This window comes from Pinus tabuliformis, chromosome 6 (genome assembly GCF_031772625.1).
Source record: "Pinus tabuliformis cultivar Carrire ecotype Pingquan chromosome 6, CPIR1, whole genome shotgun sequence".
Classification (NCBI taxonomy): Eukaryota; Viridiplantae; Streptophyta; class Pinopsida; order Pinales; family Pinaceae; genus Pinus; species Pinus tabuliformis.
The window spans coordinates 81,265,995-81,289,578 of NC_142292.1; positions in this window are offsets into that span (position 1 = coordinate 81,265,995).

The following is a 23,584-nucleotide window of genomic DNA, read 5'->3' on the forward strand; positions in this document are numbered from 1 at the left end:
AGAGCAGGAGATGCAGATCATTAAAGTAAAGTTGCAACAATGGACTTCAGGGTAAGATCATATCATCATACACGTTTGTATGGTGAGCATGCGGGTATGTTGGTTAATGTTTATTGTAAGCATTAGGGTTACTAATATGACGGTCATTCTATTATTATTATGGTTACATGTATGATACATGCTAGTTAATTAGTGTAGTCATATGCACATGTCGGATAGTCATGAATGATAGTAACCTGTGGTTGTATGCATTTCTATTGTTGTTTTATGATAGTTAACATGATTATTTTGTTATATGTTGCTGATGAGCATGTTATATGTTAACTTCTTGTAGTTACATGTTAGTTAATTATTAGGGTTATTACATTAAGATCTTGATGTTATAAGTATCATGCTAAATAAGAGGATTGGTTAGAGTTATGACATTAAGGTATGAGTTTGACTATGTAATCTATTTGATGTTTGAGTGTTTGATTATGTCACCTAGTTGATTTATTTAACAAGGTATGTTTGAAAGTTGGTTGAATTGATGAATTTCATAATATGACTATATGTATGTAAGATTTCTTGAAGGCATGATCTTGTTTTAAGATGGTTTTACTCACACATATGTGTCGAGATAACTGATATGTACTTGAGTGTAAGTAGGTGACAATTGTAGCATTATGTCTAATGACTACAAGTTGACTATGAATTATGACATGATTGTTAGTCTTGGTAAAGGTTGATTTCAAATTAGTAGATATGTTTTCTTGATCTTTGGAAAATGTGGTTGACATGTGTGTTTAGTTACAAGGAAGTGTGATTGGCACAACAAGGTAAGATAATTGGTATATTGTTACATTTATTTATGCACTGACAATTATGTGTTATGGAAGTATGATACAGAGAATTGCATGGCAAAGAAATTTCCATGGAATCTTGAAGAAGGCTCAGGTTGAGCTTTCCCTTGGAAGCACAGGGAACCCATGGGGATTGAGTCATGGTGTCTGTTGAGAGTCTTGTGCTTTCGATACCTTGTCATTTTCTTGCGCTTGATTTGCAATTTTGTTATGTCTAGTGCATGATCATGCCACTTTGCTTGCGGTGTCATATTGTTATTTGTTTTCATGATTTTCTTCTCGTTTGTTTCTTTTTCTTTCCTTTTATGTTTTGAGGGCCTTGGGAATTGGTTAGGAAAGAAGAAAGTTGACGAAACTCTGGGAGATCTGTGTGGAACCCAACATGTCACAAAAGGCTTAGATGAAGTTCACACATGTATAAGGGAAGATGAAGGTAAGACTATCACAGTCGACTAACTTGGTTGGGTCTGTTAATGTAAATGGATGGTGGTAGGACAATCATGAGAAAACTAACAAGAAAGTTAAAGTGAATGGCTGTGAGGCATCTGAATCCTTGGCTATCTTGGGAACGGTTTTTCTCAATGTCGTGCATGTTGTGCATGGATAAATGGAATTCTCTTAACCTTGACTTTATGATATTTGGTAATTATGTTGTGATCATGTTTATGTTAATGTTTATATAATGCATGTATATATGTATGTCATTGTCTGACATGATAATGATTGTTTTATGTTGATGTTTATATATATGTATATATATATATATATAGATATATATATATATATATAGATATAGATATAGATATATATATGTGTGTGTGTGTGTGTATATATATATATATATAAATATATATGTATGTATGTATATATCTATATATATATATATACATACATACATACATACATATATATGTATGTATGCATACCGTTGTCTGACAAAGTCATCAGGAATCGTTCTTGTGGAGGAATGATTGCTTATGCAAGTGAATGGCTCTACCACCTCTGCTAGAAATATTGTATCTACGACAATGCACCTTTCATTTGTTAATTTTTGTTCTACTTGAGTGATTTTCCATTGAACTGATTGAGGGGTGATATATTGATATCTAGTTGTTGAGCTCTTAGCCCACACCTACGTTGTAGAATGACCCCATTCCTGGTAATATGAAACACCTCGTTGTACCCTTTCTCACTGACAGGGCATGTCACTTGGTAGTTAGGGAGATCGCATTAGAGATGTTGACCAAGAGCCACCTAGAGCCACAAGTGATAGGTGTCATTTTCACTGAGAAGCAGACAAGTCTATCATTGGAAAGGAAATTGAATATTGATGAGCCGAACAAGACTCTGCTTGACATATTAAGTTCTACCTCCTTGAGGTCTCGAAGCACCCAGTTTGGGGATCCTTGCCAACAAATAGTGATGCCAATAGGGGAGCATGGGAGTAAAAAATCTTTAGTAGGACTAGACTTCGCGACCCATTGGAGGAGATAGAGGTCCCCACTAATAATCTCTCAGAGTTACTAACAAACAAACCAAACACAATTACATTTCGATGCCTCTTGGAGTTTCTTTCTTTTGGAGGTGGCTTGCCAAGGAGGGAAGAGATCTTGTATGAAAAGTTTTGCTTCAACATGACCGCATTCTCATGAAACCATTATAGATATTCCCATAAATAGATCTAACTTTTCAAAATCGCTAGGGAGGTTGAGGAAAAAGGTTGGAATGAAACTAATGTGCTCTAGAATCCCCTAGAAGTGGAATTCAAAATTCCCATGCACCTTCACAGAATGCATGATGAGGGGAGGATGCCAATGACTCTCTTCCTCTAGTAGCCTAAGAAGAGGATATTCCATGCGCCTAGCTAACACAATGTGTTCATCCCCAAGGAGGTGTCCCATAATTGATTTGAATGCCAAATGAAATAGTTAATTTCCAACTCCATGAGTGTAGTATTAAATTGAATGCATGCCCCCTTTCGCCAATTATGATTTTCCCCGGTGTGAAATCTCGAGGTGACATTCTTACCTTGCAACCTAGTACACCTCCCATTCAATTTATTTGGTCCATTGGTATCATCTGCCATGTTCATCAACATCCCTTGCTCCCATAAATTAATTGTCAATCACGCAGAGTATAGAAACTGAGTGTGGCTTTCGATGCTTTGGATTGATATGAATGATGACTTAATGGGGTGTGTTGGTACCTCCCTTAGGTGTGTAAGCTGGTGGGAAGGATAAAACACACCTCCCCACCTTTTGCATCCCTACCACTCCATCTAGGGACTTTATAAATATAATTGTTAATCTTAATCCCACTATGAGGAAAGGAGATGGAGGGACAAGAAAATACTCACTATTAAGTTGCCATTTGTAAATGGCCATATACTATGGTAAAAAAATAAGAGGAAATGCAATCTTTAATCAGATAAATATATTGCAACCATTTTCGTATGCTCATAATTACATTCCCATAAGCTAGGGAGTGTAAAAATCCATTTCCTTTTTTTGTTTTCTATGAATAAATTTAAGGTAAGTCTTTATGAAATATTGAAATGACTAAGCAAACACTAAATTTAAAGATTAAGATATGTGAAAAACAAGTGTGTCTTTTTATTCCTAGGTGACAGAAGGAATGAGCTAACCCAAACAAGTCATAATCAAGAGCGTCAAATTTAAAGATTAAGATATATGAAAAACCAATATGTCTTCTTATTCTTTAGCAAAAGAAAGAATAAGCTAACCTAGACAAGTCATAATCAAGATTTTAATTGCTTTCTCCATGACTAGGTTTAACAACCCTGTGAAAAACTAGTATGTCTTCTTAAGAAAGAGTGAGCTAACTTAGACAAGTCACAATCAATAATTTAATTGATTGCTCCATGATTATGTTTAACAACGTCGATCATTACCTAACACATAATAAACAAAACAAAATAAGTCTCATTGGATATGTAATTTATTCAAAATCTATTGTTGGCAATGTACAATAATATTTAAATATCAATAATTGGATATTGAATTATTCAAAATTATTTTTGGCAAAGTAGATGGGAAACCACTTAGTTAATTGTGCATAATAATATTAAAATATTAATCATGTAGGCAGTGGTAGTGGAAGGGCCAACCATTGGACTCTAAAAATGTGGTTGCATGTTGCATGATGATAAAACCTTGTTGATGGAAATGATAGGTCTTGAACTAATTAGAGGCATAAACTAACAATTATAAGAAAAAGAACATGTTAATAGACAAATTTAATTTCTTTAATACTGGGGTAAAGGATATGGTGACAAAAACTCAAACATTTTAATAAAAACTTTGATGTCAACAACTATAGTGGGAGTAAATGCATAGCCAAAAGGTACATGGAAGTGAGCATGATGCCAATAAGTCTCAGTGCCATTACAAATTAGAAATAAAAGGTGCATAACTAGCTAGAAATATTTTAAGCAACATAGATTTAAAATTTTGTAAATTTAGCATTTTACAATTACACCAATTACAATTTAACATGATGTTTTTAGAACACTCTAGTATAAGAATAACGTGATATTTTAGAACACCCAGTATAGGGTTTCGTTGACAATCATATTTATAAAGAATAAAAAAAATAAAGATAATTAAATATATGAAGAAAACCCTAATCGAGAATAAAAAAATAAAGATAATTAAGTATAAGAAGAAAACCCTAATTAGGAATAAAAAGAGTAAAGGTATTGAAGTATAAGAAGAAAACCCTAATGCTATAAATAGAAATAATAGGGGAAGAGGAAGAAGAGGTACCTCTTTCTGATTATCAGGAGAAAGATGCGGTACCTCTTTCTATACCTCAGGAGAAATATGCAAAGTTTGATGATGTTCTTAGAACAATGCCCAACTCGGAAAAAGAGTAGTTGTATAAAGTGAGATGCATTATTTCTCCTAACATTCAAGGCCGAGAAAAGAATGAATGCAAAGAATATATGAGGGACTGCGCGACAACAATTCTTCCTATGCAAGTTGAAAGTAAGTTATTGAGAAGAAACTCTTCCTCTTCAAGTTGAAAGTAAGTTATTGAGAAGAAATTTATCTGTAGAGTAACATATGTATATTGTGATTGTGATTTGGATTTAGATTTTTATCATGACGATTGAAAAAATAAAAATCTAAATAAAAAAAATTGTATTAAACTTTAGATCTACACATTCTTAGCTCAGATCTATGCATTATTAGATAAATTCTAAGATCTGATTTTAGATCTAGATGTATATCACATATAGAAATTCATTAGGTCAACATATGTATTAATGGATTCTGGACACACCCACCATCAACTCCTCCCCATAAATTTATGCCTAAAACCCACTAAAAGCGAAACCATATATAAATCTACTAAATTATACCTCATAAATTTGAACGGCTCTTATCTACTCTATTAAGTCTACAAGTTATTAGATCTAACCTTATAAAACTTCATTAAACCCCACACATAGATATTGTTCATTGTAAAAGCAAAAGATATCGTTGATGAGAAAGAAAAGGGATTTCAAACCCGTCGACCCCTCCCGGTGAATCATGAGTATATGGATGACCATACTCGTTTTGCAGTGTCTTGTTTTTTTGAAATCAACACTTTTCTTCCTAAAACCTATTTCTAAGATTTTAGATCAAACATTTCTTTACTATTATCACCGTTTAAGTCGTTTAATTAATTGTGTGTACATATTTTCTTATTCTCCGTTTCAGGGATTTGAGCTGGAAAACAGAGCCGTTACAATGCTTGAGCAGAGTAATTCCCATACAGCCCAGTACTGAGAGCCGTTACAATGCTTGAGCAGAGTCATTCCCATACAGCCCAGTACTGCGATTCCAACGCAAGGGAACGAAAGAATACTGTTCAAAAGCTTCCCCAGTGGTTTCGTAAAGGATGGATAACGGAGATAAGATACCGAGAATCTGGCGCGACAGCAGGGTCATATGTCTCATTTTTATTTACACCAATAAAATGGTTGTTTACTTTAGTATTATGTCCAAAAATCTACCGGCTTTCGATTCCGGTCTCTGCGGGAAGTTACATTGTACCTATATTCTGGTGAGAAACCGAAGCCGAAGTATAGGTCACTGGAAAGCCAAAAATATGAAGCATTTGCGGCTCCACCATCAACAAATTCATTGATTTTTAAGACTCCTGATTTAAATTCGAGTCCTCAAAGAGTGCCGGGATTGGAATATGTGAATTCTCTTTCCAAATCGAAACAACAACGTCCTGCTTCAGGTATTGTCTCAAATCTAGCGAACGTTGGATCTGTTCTTATCAATGTGATATATTCTTCTATTGTCTGCATTCTCAAAGAACTTTTTTTTTTGGCTTGCTACTTGCTACTTCTTACATGTGTAGATGTTGCGTATCAATATATATTAGTATTTAGGAATATTTATAAAAGATGTTCATGTTTAAAAAGATGCTTGTTTAAAAGATCTGAAACTAGGCTGAAAATTGAGCACTTTGCATGGAGAGATTTTGAATTTAGTCCACCGACTGGACTTGGTTATTAATAAAAGCAGTACAATTCAATTCGAGATTGAGAAATATGAAGTATACGAGCTTTTGGGTGAATTAGGTTTCTGGGACGACTCTTCACGTTTCACGTTTCGGTTTGAGCAATTAATCCTTCTTGACTTCAGCAAGGAATCGCCTCTAACAAGGAATTGCCTAATACTTGTAAAGAGGTTTTCAAAATAATAATGCACTCGGGTAACTCTTAATTTAGGCGCAGAAAGCTCTCACGTGGCAGGGATCAATAATCTCTAATTCACGATGAGGAGTCGTCGAGAATTGACTGAAGCACAAGGACCTGAAACGGATTGGCTTTCTTTTGATTATGCACAGCCTCAGCTTTTGAATACCCGGGGACAATTACTTTCTTAACCGATAATTACTTTTAATGATATTCATTCAGTTGTATTTGAATTTATCATTAAACAATTACATAAAAGATTTTTAATAGTAAAACAGTAGAATCATAAAGAGATATTCAAACAAAAACATAAAATTTTTACCAAAAAAACCGATTAAGGGAAAACCCAACAATTTTTTTCTGTAGAGAAATTGTTCACTCAACATAGATACATCTAAGTGAAACAAAAGTCGAACTTACAACCCTGGTCACACAGTCAAATTGCCTACCAGACAAGATGATCTGCTGCTCAACAAATTTGACCTTCTTCTTCTCTCAGGAAAGACTCGGTTTTGTTGCCCAGCTCTGCCACAAATTCGTTCTTTTATTTGTCTCAGATTTATCTTCTTTTCTTGCCTCGTATTTGACTTCTTCTCAGCCTCAGCTGCGACTTCTTCTTTGTCTCAGATTTGACTTCTTATTTTACACAATTACACATAAGAGTAGTAGAATAGTAGAATCATAAAGAGACAACACAATCAGAATACAAGATTTTTAGCCTAGGAAAACTCACACTCCAGCCTAACAAAAACACAAGATCTTTATCCTAAAAAAACTCATACTCATTCGAGAAAAACCCAACAACCTTTTTCCTTAGAGAAATTGTTCAAGTCACCCAAGATACATCTAAACAAAAGTCAAACTGGTAGCCCTGGTCACCTGGTCAAACTGCCTACTAGACAAGACAACCTGCCGCTCAACCAATTCAGCCTCCTTTTCTCAGGAAAGACTCGGTTCATTGTTGTGTGAAAATTTGAAAATTCTTGTCGATGTCATGGAAACGTTGGTTACTTTCTGATGTTGTAGCTGGAGATGCCTTTTAGACATCTTCTGTCAAATGTAACTAGACATGAAGCTTGGACAATGTTTGGAAATTTGCCTGAATATAATGCTGTTTCCTAGAATGCATTGGTTGTTAGATATTTGCTGAATGGGTATCCCAGATATTTGTAAAGGTCTTTCAGCAGAACAGGATGTTGTCTCATGGAATGCAATGATTGTGGGATATGTGTAGAGTTGGAAGCTCTGGCACTTTCTCAGAAATGTAATTGACTGACATGGAGCTATATGTGGACAGATTTTCATGTGTGCTTCTTGCATGTGTCAATTTGGTAGCTTCGAGACATGAAAAGCTTGCCACAAATGTATAATTAGATATGGATTTCAATCTGATGGTTTTGTGGTTGCTTTCCTTATAACGTGTCTGAAACGCAAGACCATAAATGATGCACACCAGATCTATAATAGAAGGCCTAGATGAGATGGGTTGTCATGAATGCAATGATCTTAGGATATGCAATGAATGGATTTGAAAACTAGGATCTCATTCGCTTGAAGAGATATTACATCATACTGGACAATGCTAAATTTGTGTGTATCTTGTCTTCTTGTATCCATATAAGCTTGATGAAAAGTGTTTCAAAATACTTTCATTGCACGAGTCTGGATTATCACATAGAACCACAACTGGAGCACCATGTGTGCATGGTTGATCTTCTTCACCATTCTGGGCACCTGAATCATCTTCTTTAAAGCTGAATGGATCCCCTATGATATAGGTTCTAGAGAGTAAGCCATTGAGGCCCTTCCTATAAACGTGTTGAGGATTAAAGCCATTGGAGTGGATTAAACTTCAAAGGACAAAACTCTCAGAACCATCAGGCCCTTACAGAAGCGGAAGATAAACTAGAGGTCATACATGATGACCTAACAAATGTTATGTCCTGATGCGAGTCTAGAAGAAGATAGAAGCAAATTTCTAGCTTGGGAAGAGGCATTATGGAGAGAAAAAGCTAAGTTAGAGTGGTTGAAAGGAGGAGATTAAAACTATACTTTTTTTCACGTGTATGACATCAATGGCCTTGTTAATTCTGTCTTTCTTTAAAGATGTTGTTAAAGTGCGTGTGGATCACTACAAGAAAATCTACAAGAAGCCAGATAAGTTGAATATTTCTGAAATTTTCCTATACATCTCTCTTTTGAACAGATTGCTCTTAGATGAGAAAAAGGATTCACTCAATGCCCATGTAAGTGAGGAGTATCTTTAAAAAGTATAAAAACTCTTTTCAAGGTGATAAATATTTAGTCATAGATGGCTGGACCATTGAGCTTTTGGAAGGTTTCTTTAAAGAGATAATGGAATACTTGTCATAGTGTCACTAGTTGTTGAAGAACCAAGATCCATGGGGAATGATTTTCATCCTTTCAACTCCACCTTCATTGCGAACAACCTCAATATGAATAAGCCCCTTCCCTTTCACGCAAATTGGCCCATCTCATTAACGATTATGCAGATGTGTTTACAAAATTATGCCAAAGTAATAGCCTGAAGGCTATCATCTCTGATGAGCAGTTTGGTTTTCTTCCAGGAAGGCAGATTTTTGATATGGTGGGAATTTCCCAAGGTGCTCCACACTATTAAATCGAAGAATACTACCTCCTCCGTCTTCAAGTTGAATCCCTCAAATACATATGATAGTGTGGATTTAATTTTCTTAAGATTTTAATTGATGCTTCACATAGGGTTTGATATCCACTTTGTCAATTGGATAGGTAAGTGCATATCTACAATATCATACGTTTCCTTATAAATGGGTCACCTTATTTTTTCCAGCCACAGAGAGGATTTAGTCAAGATGCGCCCTGTCACTTTTACTCTTCTTATTAGTGCCAAAGGTTCTCAGTAGAATTTTGAAGAGTCTAAACGAAGGATGACAAATAAAGGTAATTCAAGTGACCAAAGAACTCACTATCACCCATATACTGTTTGTATAGGATATTGTCCTGCTTAGGAATGGTTCTTCCTGGGAGGCAAAAATGATAGGAAATGTTCTTCTTCAATGCTGTATAGCTACATGAATAAAGACCTACCTTTAAAATTCAACCATAACCTTGCACCAGATTGATGGTCCAACTTCTATTAGAATTAAGATTTTGTTTCTATTTAAAGTTACAGAATTTGAAGAGACTACAAAGTATTTGGGTTTTCACTTGAAGGAAAATAACTACTACAAAGACTGGCTATGGCTATTTTTAAAGACTGAAAAAGGGTCATTTTTTATATAACAGGTGGATATTCATAAGAGGGAGCCTGACCCTTGTTAAAAGCATGTTTGAGTTCACACCTATTTATCAGACGTCTTTTCCTTCAATACCCACAGACATACTAAACAAGATAATGAAAATGTGCTCCAGGTATGTTTGGGCAGGAATGAGAGAATATGGTGGCATACTTTTAGTTAAATGGAAAACACCATTAAGGCCTAAGAAGTAGTGAAGCTGGGGATTCAAAGTTTTCTCTCCATTTTTAGAATCGTTGGCTACAAAGGTAATGCGGAGAGTCCTCTTTACTGAAGTTTTGTGGCAGAGTGTGATGAAGTGGAAATATATTGAACCATCAATCCTGGAGGACTGGATAAGATACCCTAGAAAATCGTTTTCTGGAGGATCTATAGTATGCAAAGAGGTAGTAAAAGACTTCTCAATCATTGGTGATCGTCTTTCCCAGCTAATTGGAAATGGACAGAAGGTCCATATTGGAACTGATTCATGGATAGGAGGCCTCCATATGTCAAGCCTCTCACAACGTTTGATTGCCCTCTTACATTTCTTAAAATTGGTTTTATTTGGAAGCATTTTATGACAGGAACAATGAGGATGCAAGCCGGGTAGGACTCAACAAGGATTTGGCACTACAGTAGAACCGATATGTCTCTGCCCCCTAGTTGGATTATATAAGATTAAGAGATAAACCAAACAGTCTTGTATGGGCTGAAAATGAAATAGGAAATGACTACAAGGTTAATCTAAGATACCTTGCAGCTCTTAAAAAAAGGAGGAAAAGGATATTTCAAACTGGCAGCATATTTGAAAGTTTTAGCCGCCCTTAAAATATCATGATTTCTTACGACTTTTCCTCGAAAAAAACAATAAAATCTTTGATCTGGGATATACTACAAAAAAAGCTGGCAGAGTCCTGGGAGTTGCCCATTATCTATGGAAAATTATGCAAGCATCAATCAGATTTCTGTTCAATGTTATTTTACTGAAGTGGTATGTATTGCTACAAAATCTATCACTAGTGGCAAAGGGGTATGGTATGAAGACACAGAAGAAACATCAGAAATCTGGTTGGAATATCAAGAGGTAAGACCTGAAGCACATCGACCTCTTCCATGTTTTATTTTATGGGTGGTATTGCTAACTAGGAATGAGTTCCTATTCCAAGGAGCATGTAAATAACCATACAAAATCTTTTGCAAACTTAAACGAGCCTATCTACTGTTTGAGAAACCAACAAAGGTGAAAAAGTATTGATTTGTTGTAGATCCAAGAATAGAGACTTCAAGTATTCATGTGTATTTGAAGGCACCTCAAAATATCGAGGTTCACCTTTCTGACTTCCACAAAATCAAATTTGAGTGTGTTTTGTGCAGTGGCGCACAATCACCTATGGCTATGAAGAAATCAAGGTCTTATCTATTTTGATGAAATTATCCTTGGAAGGAGGACTCTGGTTCATCGATATTTATGGACACTATTTACTGGTGGTGGAATGGCTAAGGGGAATTAGAACGCAAAGAAATATAGGTGTATTTGATAGTTTTCAACACGTGAAAGAAATCAAATTAAGCTTCACTAAAATCCACATTTGTCACACCTATTGAGAGCTTGTTGCAAAGATCCAAGCTCTCTCCTTGTAAGACTTTTTTACGATGGGGATTGCTTTGTGAGAGGTTTGAAAAATCTATATAATGGGTAGTTTTCATTTTCGATGATCTATTTTGGAGTTTTATGGAGGTTTTGTTTGTGAACTCTATAACTGAGCTTATGCACCTTAATGTTTTGTCAAAAAATCATATGTATTCCTTATTTTAAATAATGGAAGGGATTATGTTATATTTCTTGGAAAAGCACTATAAATATATACAATAAACATTAGTCATAAAGCTAGAAATCATGGATGGTACATTAAAATATGATAAAATAATATTAGGGGCATCAATTAACATGATAAAAGACACCACAATGATCCATTACATTGACTTTTATGATTCAACTGTGTAGAAATTTCTGTTTTCCCACCCCGGTTTTCAGTTTCTCCTTATTTCTCCCATGTAGTTAAATGCCCATTCCCATAACTATACATTTAATAGACTGAAAAAAATAAATATTGCTGAAAACACAAATTCTGGAAATTTTTCAGAATGCTGGAAATTGCAGAATTAAAAATCAGCAATCAAAAATAGCCATTAAAACACATTAAAACACTGATATTTTTGGTCAACTTGACCCTGGAAAAACCCCCTACAACTCTTGGGGAAAACCAGTTTGAGAGCTCTTCTTTATTTCTGAAAATTGCCTTTTTACAGTGAGAATTATTCAACAAAAAATCAGCAAGCAAATTTACAACTTATCTCCTTTCCCGTGCCTCACAACAATCTGGAAATTACAGCAAACATGACAGCAATAAATGTTGTACGGCCTCCGTTTTGTGTGCAGAAAAATCAGCAAACTGCTCCTCGATTTTTGTGCAAAAATCTGCCTTTCACTATGTGCTGAATCAACTGTACAAATCTACTCAATTGCTGCCTTGGAATGTGTGCCAAGCTGCTGTCTCCTTCTCCTCCCTGCTCAGAAATCTCTCTTGCTCTCTTGCTCTCTTTCTCCCAATCTGCTCATGAAAGAATGAATGACCTTTTCCTCATTTTCCTCCTTTAATATAACTCCAAGTGACTTTTGGGTGATCCAAGTGACTTTTGGGTGATCTCTAAATCCAATGGCTGAAATAGATTTAGATCAATGGCTGAAATTAAATGCTCATTTAAATCTCACTTTCTATTTTTTAATTCACCCTACTTTAATAAAGACCCACTTAGTCATTTATTTCCAAAGTCACTTTTCCTTTCTAATTTTTCATTGACTTTATAAAAGTCACTTTAAAATTAGACTTAATAACTTTATCACTTAAAGTCACTTTTAAATTAGATTTAACTTTATAAAATTATAAAGTCACTTTAGGAGAAAAATTAAATTCTTTTGGACACTTTTCCCTAGGCCAAAGATCAAAGCCTAAGGGAACCACCTGTCCTCCGGTACCAAATTTCAACACTCCCTCTTACCGAGGAAGGTGTTCCTCACCACACCCATCTTGTCCCTGAAGTAGACATGCTTGCCCCGTGGTAAGGCTTTGGTAAGGATATCTGCAACCTGCTCATCAGTGGAAACATACTCAAGCTTCACAACTCCCTTCTGAACATAGTCTCTGATGAAATGATATCTGATCCCGATATGCTTTGACCTGTCATGAAATACTGGATTCTCCGTGAGTTTAATGCAACTCTGATTATCACAGTAAATCACTGAAGGTATCAACGGCTGACCAAATAAGCCAAACAACATCTTGCGAAGCCATATAGCCTCACAACTAGCTAGACTAGCTGCCATATACTCTTCTTCCGCTGAACTCAGTGCTACTGACTGCTGCTTCCGGCTGAACCATGACACTACTGCTGAACCCAACCCAAAAAACACCCTGAAGTGCTCTTCCTATCAGAAGCACAACCTGCCCAATCAGAATCAGTGTATCCTGCCAATCTCACTCCATCTCCCTGCCTGTAGTCCATACCATAATCCACTGTCCCCTGCAAGTACCGCAAAATGTGTTTTGCAGCCACCCAGTGAACCTTCCTAGGCTCACACATAAACTGACTCATCGTGTTGACTGCAAAACAGATATCTGGTCTAGTGTTGACCAAATACATCAAGGAACCAATCAGCTGCCTGTACAATGTGGGATCCACCAACTCGGAATCCGAAGCATGAAGCTTCTTCCAGTTGGTGATCATCGGTGTCGACATGGGTCTACAATCCTCCATGTGGAATCTTCTAAGGATGTCCACAATATACTTCCCCTGCCCCAGGAAGAAATGCCCCTCCTCCTGCCACACCTCCAAACCCAAAAAGTAATGCATCAAACCGATGTCCTTCATCTCAAACTCCGCCGCAAGATCTCTCTTGCAGTGCTCTATGAGTCTCTCTGCACCTGTAATGATCAAGTCATCCACATACAACACCAGAATGAGAGGCTCCTCACCAATCACAATAAAGTAAAGGTTCGGATCTGCCTCACTCTTTGTGAAACCCATCCCCTACAAATATGTATCTATCCTGGAGTACCAAGCTCTGGGAGCTTGCTTCAGGCCATAAAGGGCCTTCTTCAGTCTGCACACATGGGACTCCTTCCCATGCACCTCAAAGCCCTGTGGCTGCTCAATGTACACCTCCTCCTGTATGAAGCCATTGAGAAATGCGGTCTTCACATCCATCTGGTGGATCTTCCAACCCATCTCTGCTGTTATCGATATAATAGAGCGGATCGAAGTATATCGAGCCAAGGGAGCAAAGGTCTCCTCATAATCAACTCCCTCTACCTGGGAGAACCCTCTAGCCATAAACCTCGCTTTGAATTTCTCAATGCTGCCATCTGCAGCATGCTTTACCTTGTAAAGCCATCTGGAAGTAACCACGGATTTGCCCTCAGGCCTCTACACCACCTCCCAAACATCATTCTTCATGATAGAAGAATACTCCTCCTGCATGGCCTCTCTCCAGACCTGCTGGCTAGCTGCCTCCTCATAGCTAGAAGGCTTAGAGTCAAGGATGCTAGTACCCATCGCCATATAGCTACAAAACCTCTCAGGTGGTCTACTCTCTCTGACCGGCCTCTTCGGCTCAGCAACAAATGTGGCATCTCTCAAGGTGTCCTGAAGCCACTTGGGCTTCCTCTTCCCTGAGCGCACTTCTCTCACCGGAGAATGAAACTTCTCCTCCTCATCATCATCAGTAGCCTGAACTCCTGACTGTCTGTCTATTGTCCTCCTGCCTGCACCTGAACCTGTAGAAGCTGAGGTACCGTGTGAACTGTCCATCAGTGGACTCCCTAGTGAACTGCTCTGCATGCTGCCCGGAGCACCACCCCTCTGGCTCGATGAGCCACTGCTCACTGACGGACCTGACATCCTCATAGATGTACCTCCTGATCCTTCTGATCCCTGCCCACTGGATCCCTGCGACTGACTCAACTGCTGCTGAGGGTCTGGCTGATCCAGATACTCTAACTCCCTTGACCTCCTAAAGGCCCTGTCCTCCTCGAACTTCACATCCCGTCTAACAACAACTCTCCTCTGTGCAGGAATGTAAATCCAAAAGGCCTTTGAGGTCTCACTGTAGCCCATAAAGATACCCTTCTCTGCGGTGGGCTCTAGTTTGGTCCTCTTCTCCTTGGGTATATAGGAGTATGTAATGCATCCAAAGATATGAAGATGACCAAGATCAGGCTTCTTCCCATAGAAAGCCTCCTCTGGAGTCATGTGCCCCAAGGCACGATGCAGACTCCTGTTCTGCAAGTAAATAGCTGTGTTGCAGGCCTCTGCCCACAAGAACAATGGCAACCCCTGATCATGTAACATGGCTTTGGCAGCCCCTATGATGGATCTGTTCTTCCTCTCCGCAACCCCGTTCTGTTGGGGGTTGTAAGGAACAGTGAACTCCCTCCTAATGCCTGCCTCCGCACAATAGTCAACAAACTCTCCAAGAGTGTACTCTCCTCCATTGTCCGACCTCAAGGACTTGATCTTTCGACCTGTCTGAGTCTCCACAAGAGCTCTGAACTCTTGAAACCGCTTGAAGACCTCACTCTTGGTCTTCAAAAAATAAATCCAGGTCCTCTTGGAGTGATCATCAATGAATAAAACATAGTACTCATATCCACTCAAGGAAACATGAGACATCCGACCGCTCACATCGGAATGAATCAAATCAAGTATCCTCGTCGCTCTGCTGTCACTGCTGGGAAAAGGGGATTTGGCAAATTTGCCCATCGCACAACCTCTGCAAGTATCAAAGTGATCAGTACTGAAATCTGACACACCTGTAGTGATCTCCCACAATGTCCTCAAGGCTCCATCATACATATGTCCCATCCTGCAGTGCCAAATCTCACACAGCTCAGAACTGCTAGCTCTGCTGTCGGTACTACTGCTCAATGCCAAAAGGGGTTGGAATGCAAACTTGTACACCTTTGCATGGCGTACACCTATCACTCTAGCTGAATCAGCTGGAGTGCCCCTGGGATACATCAACACCTGTCCTCCCCTGAACAGTACCTCATATCCTCTGTCCTCCAAAGCTGAGACGGATATGAGGTTCTTCCTCATCCCTGGCACATAAAGAACCTCTGACACCTTCAAGGGAGGTTTGGACTCCCTCTGAAATGTCACTGTCCCCACCCCGACTGCTCTAACAACTCTGTCATCACCGAGTACTACCTCAATATCAGTGCCACTCTCTGAAAGCTTTGAGAAGTACTCACGGACTCCTGTCATGTGACGTGAAGCCCCACTGTCCACATACTAGATACCTGAAGATGATCCGCTAATCGAGGGAAAAGCATGCTCCCTCTGAACCTGTGTGGCAGGTGATCCTGCACTAGAGGACTCACATGTAGTGAACGCAAACTCCCGGTCAAAACGACCTGCAAAGTCCTCAATCTCAGCTGAAGCTGCCACATCCTGGTTCTTCCCCTTCTTCTTCTTCTTCTCCGGACACACAAATGCATAGTGTCCCATCTTCTGACAATTCCAACACTTCACTTTGGAATAGTCCTTCTGTGAGTTACTCTGTTTACCTTTACCTTTGCCTTTGCCTCCACCACCGCTTGTGGAAGCCTGCTTCTTCCCTTTGCCTTTCTTGCCTCCTGCCACCAGTGCTACATCCTCATCCTGCTCAACTGGCTTGGCTGCCCCAAGCTGACCTTTCCTGATCTCTGTCTGAATGCAATCATCCCAAAACCTCTCCCATGTGGGAAGGGTCTCACGTGCACAAACCCCATCAGCAAAGTTCAACCATGAATGGGGGAGGCCATTCACTGCAATCCGCACCAACTCAGTGGGTGGAATGGCCTCTCCATTCGCTGCCAACTGATCTCTCACATTAGTAATCTTTGTGAGATATCCAGCTGCACTATCATTACCCATCTTAATGTTCTTCAGCTTCTCCTTCAGGACCATCTTCCGGTTCTCATTGGTACTCTGGTAGAGATTGGACAATGATGTCCACATCTCATGGGCATTTCTCTTTCCTCTCACATGAGGAATGCAATAGTCTTTGATTCCGTCTAGAATCAACCTCTTACCCTTATTGTTCTTCTTTTTATACTCAGCCAACTGAGTAACATCAGTGGGCACAACAACAGGGTTCTGTGCGGTATGCACCATGATATCCCAGACTTCTGCATCCTCAAAGATACTCTGCATTCTCTCCTTCCAAACGTTGTAATTTATATGCCCATCTAGCCTATCCTCCACCCTCAATCCCAATGACATCCTGCTGTCCTAAAACTGAAAAATAGCACTGCTGTAGTAAAGATAAAACTGTTGTTTATGAAAAAATCAGCTTGCTGGAATTTTCTGAGTGAAAAATCAGCAATTGTGATTTTTCCTTTTGCTGTCCCAAACTGCCCTTCAGCACTCAAGCTCTGATACCATGTAGAAATTTCTGTTTTCCCACCCCGTTTTTCAGTTTCTCCTTATTTCTCCCATGTAGTTAAATGCCCATTCCCATAACCATACATTTAACAGACTGAAAAAAATAAATATTGCTGAAAACACAAATTCTGGAAATTTTTCAGAATGCTGGAAATTGCAGAATTAAAAATCAGCAATCAAAAACAGCCATTAAAACACATTAAAACACTGATATTTTTGGTCAACTTGACCCTGGAAAAACCCCCTACAACTCTTGGGGAAAACCAGTTTGAGAGCTCTTCTTTATTTCTGAAAATTGCCCTTTTACAGTGAGAATTATTCAGCAAAAAATCAGCAAGCAAATTTACAACTTATCTCCTTTCTCGTGCCTCACAGCAATCTGGAAATTACAGCAAACAGGACAACAATAAATGTTGTACGACCTCTGTTTTGTGTGCAGAAAAATCAGCAAACTGCTCCTCGATTTTTGTGCAAAAATCTGCCTTTCACTATGTGCTGAATCAGCTGTACAAATCTGCTCAACTGCTGCCTTGGAATGTGTGCCAAGCTGTTGTCTCCTTCTCCTCCCTGCTCAGAAATCTCTCTTGCTCTCTTGCTCTCCTTCTCCCAATCTGCTCATGAAAGAATGAATGACCTTTTCCTCATTTTCCTCATTTAATATAACTCCAAGTGACTTTTGGGTGATCCAAGTGACTTTTGGGTGATCTCTAAATCCAATGGCTGAAATAGATTTAGATCAATGGCTGAAATTAAATGCTCATTTAAATCTCACTTTCTATTTTTTAATTCACCCCACTTTAATAAAGACCCACTTAGTCATTTATTTCCAAAGTCACTTTTCCTTTCTAATTTTTCATTGACTTTATAAAAGTCACTTTAAAATTAGACTTAATAACTTTATCACTTAAAGTCACTTTTAAATTAGATTTAACTTTATAAAATTATAAAGTCACTTTAGGAGAAAAATTATATTCTTTTGGACACTTTTCGCTAGGCCAAAGATCAAAGCCTAAGGGAACCACCTGTCCTCCGGTACCAAATTTCAACAAACTGGCCTTGATGGATCCATAGGACCCATTATGTTGTGATAAGGGAACAACATGCCCTCCCTCCTTAAGAGATTTGTCCTTTAAGCACTAAGATTATTTCAAATAGTAAGAATTCCTCTTATTTTTTCATAGTGCTTTCCATGCTTAATTATCTATCCATCCATTTGTAATTATTATTGGTGCCAATCCTTGATAATCTAACACTACTAGGTAGTTTTGTTTTTATTCCATGTATTATCATCATTTTTCCAATTTGTTGTAGTTTTTAGTTTTATCATATACTTGTTCCTTGGCTTTTGAGTACATGAATTCCATTGGTTCTTCCATTTATTTTCTTTGAACGAGGTTACTGATATGCACTTTCCTGTATTCGTTATAGGCGTTCCTAGTAATGAGGATATCAATATTGTTCCACCTTTTAAGGTTTTTCTCCATCATGCACAACATTATCATTAATCTTCCTTTCTAGTATAGTATCGTGCCCTAGCTTATGTTCTTGATCTTTGATTGTGGTCACTTCTGAGATAATACTATCATATTTTGTCTTTAACCATGATCTCTACTTCAAGTTTAAGAACTTTGTGGCAACCTTGTTATATCTTCTATTCCTTCCCCTTGTGAAACTGAATTATTGTACCATCTATCAACTTTGTTTATCCATCTTCAAGTCCTTTTTGAATTTTTATTTGTCTTCATCTCTATTTAAGGCTTCATCAAACTTATAACATATTCCCTCTTCAACTCTCTTGCTCATCTCATCAAGTATGAGCTTTGGTTCGTTAACCTCAACAACCTTTGATAATTACTCCCTGGAAGATTAAATCTACTAAATTAAAAACATGGATGAGAATTTAACACTTAATAAAATATAACGACAAAAGCAAAATGATCGCACCAATTTCATACACATGCACACATAAATTTTCCCTTCAAAATCTGTTGTTTCTCTAATTTAATTCTACAACATACAAGGGCTCCCTTCTTGGGGTAATGGCCATTTGAGGAAAAATACTAATGCAACAAGAACTTGGAATTAATTCAATTGATCAAACCATTTGTACTTCGATTTGCTAGCTGATTTGGACCCATCGCTTACTGCCCCTTGCACTCTTCTTCACACCCTGCACACTGGAATGAATATCCTTCACCCAATCACCGAGTTCTAACACTCACTGTTTTGTGTTCAAAGATGTGTATTCTCCCTTAGACTAGCCTTCTTTTTAAAAGTTCGAGTTATTGATTGAATCCACAACCATAATTTCCAAAGTGATTGATGGTTGAGATTAGATCTCAAGAACACTTTAGATCAATGATTGAGATTCATCTAATTCATTTATGTAAATAACCATTGTATTTCATTATATTAACTCACTTTATCTTTTAAAAGTCATTTACTTTAATTAATTAATTGCTAAGATTAAGGGTCAATTAGGTGACTTTCACATGCCTAAACACAGGCTTCTTTGGAAGTACCTTCCCAAGCTATTCTTTTTTTTTAATCTAGGATAATTGGTAACTGGTGAGAGTTATCCTGAACAGGCCTAGGATCAAATCCAACTGGCTGCCACTAAAAACCTAGGCTAGGTGCAACAGCCTGCAAGCCGCACACAATAGCAATTAACTTATGCCTCAACAAGAGCTGAGACGTCTGCTCGGGGGTCACCTACTCTTCTAGCCAAGACACAATAGGCCATATACTCAATGAGATTTGAACCTCCATCTTGTGGGTTTCACTCAGCGAAACTTACCATTAAACCCCATATCAACACTCCCTCTTAGTGAGGAAGGCAATATCTCCTTCAGTAGCAAGGTAACCCTTGCCTCCCAAGGCAAGAAGTTAGATGCTCCATCCAACCTATCCTCAAATCTAAGACTAGATGTTTCCATTTCTAGATTCGACAATAACTTTCTTGTGCTAAGTCATATCACCCACAAGAAAAAAGAATGCTACTGGTTTATAGATATGTAAGATTTCTTATGATTATCTGTTTCGGTCCTTTGAAAACCCCCACAAAAAAATATTTTATGTCAAACCTTCATTTGGTAAGGTCTCCCTCTGTTCCTCTGAAGGATGACCTCCACTAATCAGTATTGGCTACATTGATAGCTTTGTTGGCACTTATAGATATCATGTCCATGTACCCGCTGTACATTGTAGTTGATGTCACCATGCTACTACACTACATGTACAAACTAGTATGAATTTACAGCCCAAACTTCTCTTCTATCAACCTCCACACATCATTCGGCTTTTGTGGCTACTATATGGAACTCTGTGGCTATGTATAATAGTGTATGGTTACCCCTGCACACTAACGACTTCATGCACATGATCTAATGGCTTTCAGTGTTTGCATCCCTTAACTTGGCTATTGTTGGGATCTTTTTACATGTCTCAGACTTGGTGACAATCCTTTCTTGTTTTCTACACGCAGATTGGCAGCTATAAGTTGTATTTATTTACTTTTAGCTCGCGCGCTATCCCATCACGACCTTTTTTTGTCAATTGCACTTGATGCCTATGGCTACAATCCACTTTTTATGTTTCAAACTCATTTGTTTTTCACCATACAACCTTAGTGGAAGCTGGAAGCCCCCATGACCCACCCACCCCCTTTTTCTTTTTCTCAATCACCATATGGTTAGCCTTTACTACAAAGTTGGACAACTACCACTTTGATATCTATCTTAGGCATTGTATGACATATGGCCAACCTTCAATGCAATTTTTTGCCTAGTTGCGTCTGCCTATGGCTTGATTTGTACAATCTTTGACTCCTGCACGAATATCTCTTGTACATTTACTTCTGGTTGATTCATTTTGTGCTTTGTGGATCAATCTTCTTGTGCAACTCTTATAGATTAGTCTTCAGAAGTTGTGCTTTGATACCATGCTAATTTCTAACCCCAATGATTTGGTTAATTGCTTCCCAATAGATTAGATCTATTGACCCAAAAAAATGTGTAAGATTTTAACATTTAAATAGAATATAACAACTGAAGGGAAATGATTACACCAATCTCATACACATGTACAAATAATTTCTTCCCTTCAAATTTTTTTGTTTCATTAATTAAAGTCTATAGCATACAAGGGCTTTGTTCCTAGGATAATGGCCCTATGAAGAAAAATACATGTGACCCAACAAAATGGGTAACCCCATAGGAGAAAACTTTTGTCCTCCACTTGATAGCCAACCGGTCAGCTAGACAACCAACAACCCCTGACAGCCACCATTATTGACGATATGCCATATATCTCCCCCACTTGCATTAGCGATGTGTTTCTTACCCATCTAGATTAGCATTTGGGCAAAGGTGGGCAACCACTCACAAGGTATTTTGATCATTTTGCATTTGAGTGCTTATACTTGTTTGTCTTTGGGCATTTAGTATGGATTATGGGGTGATCTGGATGATTAGCAGACCTTGATTGCATTCTTGATCTCTCACCTTACTTGGGGGGTTAATCTTTGATCCTAGTCCGTTGGGACTTTCCTTAAGGACCACTAGGTTATAGGAGGGGCACACTTGGAAAACCATGATTGAGATAACATGTTCCATCTTCCCTATGTCACATTTAACACCTTCCATCCTACACTACAAGTCCATATCTCTCCTCCATTCTTTGGGTACAACTTGTCATTGGTTCTTCAGGACTCGGCACTCATATGTTCACATACCTTGAGTAGGGCCCAAATTTTTTTTTCCGGGAGGTTGATGCTACTAAAAGAAACAAAAAGAAATGTTAAAATGCAAAATATGGCCAAGAATAGAAGAATTAGCGGGTGGGAAAAATCCTAGCATGAAATCTACCTTCCAAATATGTCTATCACCCAATTCCTGAGCACATGTTGCTCCATTTTATCATAGAGGAGCCCTTGCATGTCCCAACCCCGATGAGCGATAAATTGACTCATCTTAAAGGGATAATAAAATTGCTACTTCATACAAAGCAAGCTCTAAACCTTGAGCTATAAGTGGTAATACAAGGGAAAATCAAGAAGTAAAAGGCACACAAGAGGGGTGGAAAAACCAAGGTTGAAATGGTAACTCATGCATTTACGAATGCTCCCTCCTCACATCTATACACTCAGGACGTGGATACCCCCATCATCTGGCACCCTTGACCATGACACTTGGCAATGAAGTCTTATCCCCTCTGTTGCCACATTACTATTCACTAACACCTAATAATTGAGGGGTGGACTAGGGAAATGCTACTTCCCCTTAGTGTCTGGAAGTACCTAATAAGGTTGACCTTTAGCCACCCCTACCTAGGGTAAAACACATTTGCAAGTTTAGGGCCCTGATTTTAATAAGGGATCCTTGTTTGAAGTATTAAATTTTCCTTCACATTCAAGTTTGGTTCACTAAGATGCATTATTGATCTTTGTCCCTAATGACTAGTTTCTTTCACTAGAATCCATGTTGTTCTTGTTAGGTGGTTTTGTAGCCCAAGTGTTGGGAACCCCCCCCCCACATGCATCCCGACCCTTTCGAGGAGTACATTGGCACAAACAAGTGAAGCATTGAGAGTAAGGAGCCTCCTAGCAACATCATCAATGACATATGTCCCAAAGCACCCCCAGTGCCCAAGACATTGGTTGAATTTGACCCAAGTTTGAGGAGTCTTAAGGATGGCACAACTGGACCCAGCATGTCCCTAGGCTGGTCTTGACACAACTAGACCTAGCATGCCCCCAGGTTGGTCTTGACACAACTTGAAGGAAAACAATTGATTAAGAGCCCAGATGAGGATGATCTCACACTAAGAGACTAGGGAGGGTTTGTTGCACCAAAGGAAGCCCTAACACTGGAGGAGGCCACTTCCAATAGTTGGAGACCTATGGAAACCACTTTGTGGCACCCCAACTGGATCTTAGGACCCCAACTCTCGAATCATGAACTTCATAGGAATCTACACCTTCTTGGACACCTCATCACCCTTGGACATGGCATTTGGAGCATTTACTATTGATGACATTAGCATGAGAGTGCCTGCAACTCACATGTGTGGACAAATTAGGGCACATTTTGATATAGCTAGTCTGTTGGCTTGTAATTCTAGGACATTTTAGCATCAAACTTGTTTTAGGGTATTTGTTAGGCTTACTGTTAGTCCTAATCCTCATATAAATAGAGGATAGGCTCATTGTATTGCATCATCATCACTTGTGACTTATTTTGGCCCTATTAGAGATTTTC